A 9,285-nucleotide genomic window follows, 5' to 3' on the forward strand; every position below is an offset into this window, starting at 1 on the left:
TGTGGACAAAATATAAGAGTAAATATTTATAACTCTTGAAAGATTCATATTAGCTCCAATTTTATTCTTAAACTTTAGAGAAATCTCTAACTCAAATCAAGGTCTATAAATGAGTCGATAATTAAACTTAGTCTGGATCGAGTTTAATTTATTATCGCATGGTCAAACCAAAATTATCTAAACAATTTGATATTTGGTCAATTTAGGAATTGGTAACTGGGCGGAGTGAGCTTGACGCTAGCTTTTATCCATCAATCTTCTTATAACCCTATATTGATTGTGTGACCAAACTTTTTCGCCAAAGCAATTGGCGTTGTTTAAACAAAAGCTATTGTTAGAGGAAGCCATTTTCTGTATTTGTCTGCGCGGGATTTCATATTTTATCATCATGAAAGTTTTAATTACAGGTAATTCTTATTAATTAAAAATTTATAATATTAGTGTACGTTTCATAGCAGTACATAAAAAAATTACATGAAATTTTTAAAAAGATTAATGAATTTTATTAAATATCTGTGAATACCACGCGTTAGATTTTAAAGTAAATAGTTTGTAAAATGTATGTATTTTAAGAAAATCGTTATTAAAATTCATTTATCAAAGTTTTTCTCTGCTTCCTTAGAAATCCTTTGTTTGATCTGCCGAAAATGTGTGAAGCAGTTTAGTAATGAAATTTCATTTAGTTAAATTACTTGATTTATGTTTATTTTACTGACATAATACAGAGGTATCTTTTATTTCTATGAAATATATTGCTAATTAAAATTTATTTTATGTAGAAAGATTAATATAGAATTTTCTTAAAAATAGTGAAGAGGGTTTTGATCATGTCTAAAATAATTTGTTTCAATTTTATTGTAAACTAATCTAAAAAAAAAAAAATTCTGAGAGAAATGGAACAAATTTAGATAATATTTATCATTTTCATTCACAGTTACTGCATTCATTATTATTCTTTTAGGTTGTCTTAACTATTGAATAAATTATGAGCATGCATACTTTCAAAAAAAAATTTTAATTCTATAGGTGTATCACATTTATGTGCAAAACAATTTGTACTCAATAATTTGTTTTATTTAAAATACATAATACAAATACTATAATAAATTAGAAGATAATTCAGATTAGCAAGTTATCTTAAATTTAAGTTGTCTTTATTGGATATTAATATGAAATTGAATTTTTTCAATTATTTAACTTCTCAAACTATATCTATAATTGTATTTCTTTCATTACCCTAAGATTTTTGACAGTTTACGTGGACAATGTAAAGCAAACTTTTCATATTTCTTCTTTCTCTTCATAAAATACTTTTTTACTAGGTGATTCCCTGGAGAAGTATTTGGCTAATTACTTAAATGCTGAATGAAAATGGGATATCGATGTTTGCACACCCTGGAATCGGTGTGGATAAATTAAGTGTGCAGTTGTGAAGGGACGATTGTGTTTTTGTCTTAATTCATGTTGGTAAGTTGAAATGTAATTTATTTACATATTTAATGATTATGTATCTAAACCATTTGTTGGCATTGTTAGTATCTTGTGTAACTATTCTAATTCAGATACTTATTTATTTTTTTATTAATATTACTTATGGTTGTGCTATAAAATAATAATTTATTTTGCTTTTCTTAAAAATAAAGGAACTAATGATGTGCAATTGGGTACAATGCCCAACTTTAAAAAACTGGCTTGTGTGGTTAATAAAATTTGTGGGGTTATTGGGGAGATTTTGTTTGGTTATCTGTGGGAGAATAATTCTGGGTAGCCAGCCGCCAGGAACTAATAAAAAGAGAAGGGAACTCAGAAGGTATAACTCGTAACCACCCCCGGACAACTATCTACATGTTTTTTTTTTTTTTTTTTTTTTATTAAATTTGCAAGTTTAAAATCTGTTTAGCCCCTTGGCGATTGTAGTTGGCACGGCAGATCACAATACAGAAATATTTCTGAGTTGTTTTTCTCGAACGAAGAGTTTAGAAATTTCTCTTGCTGAAAGATCAGCGTATGCATCAACATTTTGTTAATCTTGAAAACGTCACTATAAAGCGATTCAATGAAGTAATTAAAACTTTGTGAATTTTACTTGGGCTAATGTTCTGTGAATCAGCTTTATCTGTGGATGGATGTATTGGTTAAGACCACATACATTTAAACTGCCAGGGCCGTATTCAACTGGCAAACATCTTTGAAGAATGCATAGCAAAGTTGCTAAAAAAAGAAGTGTATTTATACACAACTTTATATACTAATAATATAAAAATATTGTAATCTTGTCTTGACATTTAGCCAGATAACCAGAACTCATCCCATACAAATAAGAAAGAGTAGTCACAGTCAGATATCTGTTTAGAAGAGATTTGGGTCCGTTAACGAACTATTCACAAAATATCTTTTCATAAAAGCGGACATTTCACAAAATAATTTATCCTTTACTCAGACCCTTCACAAATTCGTTTATCTTCATTATTGCTTTGTTAATCGAATAAACCCTTCCGGGGGGGGGGAGAACAACAGATGTAATCTAAATAAATTTTGTCTTCGGCAGACACTTCTTCCTTTATTCGTCCGAAATGAATATTCTGCGTTCAGCAGTATAGGCAAAATACCAAATATTTGTGTGTTGCATCTCTAATTTAGTAGCAGCAATTGCTGTTTATTTTTTAAATTTTAATTTTTTTAATTATAATTTTACAGTGTTGGGCATAATCTTACAATTTAAAAACTCCTTGAAAAAGTTTTTTTTTTTTTTTTTTTGCAATAACAGACCCTATTTGCACAAATTCACAAAAGCAGGACCCTGGTTGAAAGAATGTGACTTAACGTTTATTTTATATTCGCAAATTACAAGTAATTTTTTCCCAATTTTACAAATACGGACCTTTTACAGAATGTCTGGACAGATCCCTGACAGTACATGAACAGATTTACTACTATGATGCTGTAAAGAAAAATATTCAGTAGAGAGTGTTTTTTTCTAATATTCTTATCTGTGCTACTTTACACAATGCAGATATTTTTTTAGATGCAATAGAATATTTTATGACTAGTTCTCTCTCAATGATTCTGGTTCTACCCTTAAAGGACAGAGGGAAGATTGTTTAGAGCATTGTACCTGAATTATAAATACTCTGCCACTTTAAATGCCTTTGGTAAAATATACTAAATTAATAATGCTAATAACGCTAATGAATAATGCCAATTGCTATTTCTAAATAGCAATGGGTATATGTTCAACACTAAAAGAGATTATAAAAAATTTTAGATTGCACGGAGATTGATCTAATTCTATTCTTTGTTAGCTTAAATGAGATCTAGACTCAACAGAAGCTAATATGAGTGTCTCAGTTAGTATCTTTCTCTTTTATTACTATAATGTTTTGATTATTCGGAGAATTGTATATTTTTAACAGTGGCATTATACCTTAATCGTTGTGAGTTTTTTTTCCCCAACTGTATTGTTATAGTACGGATTGTTTACTGTTAGTACAGCACTGTTTATAAATTACCTATTACAGTATTAATAAAATAATTAAAGTCAGAATGAATTAAATGATCTTTTAATGTTTATCAGTATTTGTCTTTAATCACACCGTGGTTAAGGAAAAGACAGTGCCCTACCAGTTAGTATATTCCTCTTTTATTAATAATATATATTCTTTTACTTTGATTATTTCAAAAATATTTATTCCTTTTGTTTTTATCAGTGGCATTTATTGCATTCTAAATAAAAACTAATTTAATGTTCGATCTAGATACTAATAAGTTTAGAAAATTAATCTATGATTTTATTTTTTATTCTTGTAAAAGGTTTAGAAAATAATATTCATTAAGGAACTGGTGATGTCGACAGAATTTAGATGATTAGATACTAAAAAACTGGGAACAGTGCAATCAAACCTGAACAATGGACAAACACATCAACATGTACTGGCTCATCATTAAAAGTCAGCGTGGGGATAACACAACATGCACATTCCATGATACATCATGGACTCGTGCCTTTAAGAAGCCTACGTGGCTGTCTCTAGGGTAAACGGTGACTCAACAGTGCACACACCAACTGAACAATTGGCTGTGGAGTCATTTATGTTGTGTAAAGAAAATATAATAAAATCTGTGCTGTGACTAACTATTAAATGCTGTGATGTAATGTCCTGTGATTGTCTTGTTCTTAAAGCCATTAGTCTTTATGTGTAAACCTTGATTGATGCTGCAATAGAAATATTAAATAATATTAATCAGACACTTCCCCTCTCTTTCAGATGTAAGTAACCTGACTAAATTGGGGATCTGCAAAAAGAAAAAATCGAGCAACAAAGCTAATGTTGCAATAATTTACACTCCTTTTTTATGTCTTGATTTTAAAGTGACAGATGTGTCAAATCCCCGAGTACGAGTTTGAGTGATGCTTCCACCCAAAAGAGTTGTGAGACCACTCTGAAAGTGTCGCAAGTATGCCATATGCGTGGAAAAAGATGGATATGCCAGATTTAATAATATTTAAAAAAAATTCTGTTAATCTGTGCTTATAACTTAAAACTTATACTTCTGTGCTAAATGTTCTTTCACTCTGTAATTCAAATTGATTCAAACTAATGTATGCAATCCTTTATTAGATTCACAATTTGAAGAGTTGTGCTTTTATCTATATACTTAACCATTGGTTGAAATCTTAACAAGGTATCTTGATTACAATATTAATTTGAAGCAACTTGTTCTCTTCTAGCTTTTGCCTGGATTCTGCTGATGATTCATGTTTGTCCCGGGGAATGGTCTCACAGCATTGTCTGCTTAAAGCTTTTCTGTGAGATATATTTACCAGGACTTGATTTTCTACAATGGTTTATGCAGAGTCTCATTTAGTTTGAAGAATATCTCTGTACCGTAACAAGATAACATTTCAGTCATTGATTTTGCTATATGTATTAAATATAATTGTATATTTTTTAAATTCATAAAAATAATTAAGCTCTTTATTTTCCGGCACGGTTGTCAGTTATTAATATAACTGAAGTCTTTGATTGGATTCTGATCCACTGTAGAATTTTAAAGTAACATGATTTCTATTTTTTTATCTAGAAAAATGCTTTTATTTTACAGCTGACTAAGCAGACAATAGCATAGCTGCCAACTGTTCAGAATTTTTCGGATTTGTTCCTAATTTTTAAATCCAATCTGATATTTTTATAAAAATTCTGAATTTTCATAAAATTTTTGATTTTAAACCAATCCTTTTTTCTGATCGCCACAAGCATGCATCCTGTGATTATTGTGCTAAAGTAATTTTTAGTAGCTTTTTATTGGAAAATATTATTCCAATAGCTGTCTGTTGCTGATTATTTCACTAAATTATTATTTTTGGAAATTTTTTTTTGTAGTATTTAAACACTTGCATCAGAAATATTTGTTTATGATGTAGATTATTATTTACCAGTGTTTTATAATTTGGAGATAAATAATTATATATTAATAGGTAATGTTTGTTTTTAATATATTATACCGGTATTCCTAATTATAAAACATTAATATTATAAGTTTCCCACAAAAGATAGTGTTTATAGTTTTGTTTTACTAATTTACATATTTAAATATATGTCTATTAATGTTATGATTTAATAATTAAATTTTTATCTTACTCTCGTAATTAGTGCGTACAATTTTGTCGCATATAGTGTTCCTCATTTTTGATTCCTAAGGTTGGCAGCTATGCAATAGTTATAAAGAAAGACTTAGCTGCTCTTTTTCTCAGGATGATGCCACTGATAGTGGTCATAGACCTTATATGATTGCATCTGCAAGCACCTTCATAGAGTCAAGCTAGCTACCATACTCTGTCTATTGTGTAAGAACAAAAACAAATATACGTGCTTCAAATTCTCAGATCCAACTTGAATAAATTTTTTTTCTTCCTTTTTTATACTTTTTACATATGCTGTACTCTTACCTCTAAAAATAAATATATTCAAAAGAAAATTTATCTCATTTATTTATTCTTTCTTGAAGATGTATATCAAGAGAAAGATACTATTTTATAGTACATATGTATCCAAGGTGCTACTACTATAACACTGCAACTATTTCAGTTTAAATGAATCTCAAGTTAGAATTTAATGCTACTATATTTAATTAAAATTTTGAAAATGCGTTCAATAGTACGTTTAGAAGTTATTTGACTAAAATATTGATAAGTATTGTACAAGGGCTAGCTCTTGACCTGAGAAAAAAACAAGAGTTTCGGGAAACGAAAAGCGTTAGTTAACTTGTTTTTAACGAACTGTAATTCAACTTTTTTTTTATTTTCTACTAGCTGAATATCCACTCTTCGAACAGGATTAATAAAATCAAAAAAGCAATAACTCGGTACTGAACAACCCAATGAAATCATGGACAAAACTGAACGGTATATACTGACAAAATTAATAAGCAAAAACATAACAAAACCTGTTTTTTGTTGTTCAGCCCATTAAAATTGAGATTAACTGTATTCAACATTACTAGGCATAATATCGAAATTAACCATTAACTTGGAATTTTTGTAAATAAGTAATTTTTTTAATTTATATAATAGGAATTACCCATATTAATTAAGCATCATTGGCGACAGTTAAGTACCTGAACTCCATAAATGTTGCTTTTTGTAACATAATGGCTTGCTTTTTAGTATTTCAATATGCATCTATTACATTACTTAAATGAACTGAGCGTCAGCATTAACACTTTGACTCAGAATTTTCATTAAATATATTTTTTTTTTTCATTATTTCTTTGTATTTATTCATGTCAGGATAGGTGAGAAATAAATTTAGAAGTTTAATAATATTTGGTGAGATGAAATATAACGTGAAACACCATGTCTTTTCCTGCATAAAAAGTCAAATATTTCAAACGCGGTTCACTTCCAAACAATTTAACTAATATGCAGTTATTTAAATCTTAGCGAAACAGTTATTTATAATTGAAACTTCTTTAATTTACAAAATCATTAATACATTTTTGAATATGAATCAAAAAAAGATTTTTCCTAACTAATTATTTTGAATTTTATATTTCAGTAAAATATATAATTCCGTAATCTAACAAATATTTTTTATCTGCTGTTTGACTTTTTATTTTTAAAGAGAGAATACCAAAAAAATATATATATTCTTACTAGGAATTAAAAGGCCAGAGAAAAAGAAAAGAGGGACAGCGGTTAATAAAACTGAAGTAATTTTCTACGTTTTTCCTAAGCAAATTGTACCACTTTCCCATTAATTTTGCCTTTCATTGCAAAAGAATTTTTTTTTAAATTTTAATTACCGCTGTTTTTAAATTATTTACTTATACCGAAACACATTTTGACAGACGTGACAAATTAAATACGTGATTTCAGATAACTTTAGAGATAATTTGGTGACATAGTGCTACCACGCAAATTTTTTTTTCATTGTTGTTGTTTACGTCGCACTAAAGCTGCTCAATGGGCTATTGGTAACGGTCTGGAAAACATTCCTGACAATCATCTGAAGACATGCCATCACAATTTTGAACTCTGCACAGGTGAGGCTCCCTTCGCTTCGATAGACCGACGACATGCGCGTGAAGTCAAGTACTTACGTATAACATTTTAACGAGGACCAATACCTCACACCCTCGGTCCCTTCACAGATTGATCCAAGTAGTTTTTCACCCGCACGCTGACAGCGGCCAGTGATGCTCGACTTCGGTGATCTGCTGAGAACGTGTCAACAATCAGTCAATTGCGGAACTGTTGTTAATTGAAATTATGACGTAGCGAGAAAAAAAAACTAAATAAAGTACAAGCAATAACTCTTTTTTATTGTTATTAAATAGAGCTATAAAGTATTAATGATGTTATCTTTAAGATTTTTGAGGAAACAACGGCTAAGGCTTAACCAGTCAACCCCGCTTAAAGGAATATCAGTTCCAGCCAAATCTATGCAACTGAGCGGGTTATTCGATTAAAAGGATAGTGCAATATTCTATCCTAAATTTCTGCGAAATTTTATTTTTAATGGTATTTAATGCAAATGATAGTGTTTTGATTAAATAAACTTAGTTTTATGATCAATAAACAATTTTGATTACTAGTATCTGTGTTAGTATCATAAAATATAAATGTCATTTAAAGTTATATAAAAATAAATCAATATTAGTGAATAGTATAATATATAGGTACTAAAATATTATTTGATCCCTTCCGAAAAAATCTATAATTGAAGACTATTTTTATACCCGTTTAATTCGTCAATTTATCAAAATTAGATTTTCCCTTTCAGTTTCTATTAAGACTTTCATGAATAATTGCGTATTCCTCTCAAACGCATAGTCAGATAATTTATTTTAAATTTTTTTTTTCTAACCTCGTCTTGAGAATTTCCAAATTAATGAGCTATTTTAGTTTGGAATTTTTTTTAATATATCGTTTCTCAGATTCATTGCCCCCCCCCTCGATTAATTCAAATCCATCCTTTTCTCGCTGAACTTGCAATCATTCTCAGAGTTATTCTCGGGATTAAGCAATAATTATTCTTACTTAAGAGAAAGACACACTGTATACTGATTTGTTACGTTTTTGAAATTTTTTCTTATGAAAGCTAATAGCGCACCAGGAGGGGACCACAAATCTTGACTACAAAACAAATCACTCTGTACCTTTTTAAAATTCTAAATGATGTGTAAGTAAGTACAATTTGTCTAAAGTAAGAACTCCCCTATTCGTCTGGACCTGTGGGGGTGACTATGGTAACAAGGTATAACTATTTCAAATAGGAGTGTGGGTCACTATTTAGGATATATTTTGTCTCGGGTGGGGGAGAGAAAGGGAATCATTTTTCTTCATATTGCCCTAAAGCAGTGTTTCCCAAAGTGTGGTACACGTACCCCCAGGGGTACGGGAACAGTTTAGCGAGGGTACGCGTCCTTATGCGAAATATCTTGCAATAAACGAAAATTTCAAACAAACTTATTTAAAAACAAAGCTAGCCATGAAAATTTACGATTACGTATTTTTCTATTTGCTATTTTTTGCGGAGTTTGCTGTTAATAATTAGTGGTGTCAACAGCCAGTTGTGATTTTTAACTTTTGTGCAATTTTTTTTTATAGTAAAAAATACACTCATTTTTTTATTAGTGGTACACAGCATTACGAAAAATTTAGAAAGGGTACACAAAAGTCATAAGTTTGGGAAACACTGCCCTAAAGTAAAGAGAAGCTACCCTCCCTGAAATTCGCTATTCTTGTTTCCTTAGCAGCAGACGGCCTCAGATTTAGTGGCGGGG

At 29.8% G+C, this 9,285-nt stretch overlaps 1 long non-coding RNA gene across 2 annotated transcripts; it reads left to right on the forward strand.

The window, feature by feature from the left end:
* The first annotated feature begins 171 nt into the window (after positions 1 to 171).
* On the forward strand, positions 172 to 5,976 carry LOC147805272 (uncharacterized). Of its 2 annotated transcripts, none has more exons than XR_015428627.1 (3): positions 172 to 407; positions 1,323 to 1,467; positions 4,266 to 5,976. It is a non-coding gene; the product is annotated as an uncharacterized LOC147805272 (long non-coding RNA). The 2 variants fall into 2 exon arrangements; XR_015428626.1 differs by having other exon boundaries at positions 173 to 407; positions 3,811 to 5,976.
* Positions 5,977 to 9,285: the final 3,309 nt, after the last annotated feature.

The sequence above is a fragment of the Parasteatoda tepidariorum genome, chromosome 8 (assembly GCF_982258835.1).
Source record: "Parasteatoda tepidariorum strain Cologne lab strain chromosome 8, Ptep-v5.0, whole genome shotgun sequence".
Taxonomy (NCBI): Eukaryota; Metazoa; Arthropoda; class Arachnida; order Araneae; family Theridiidae; genus Parasteatoda; species Parasteatoda tepidariorum.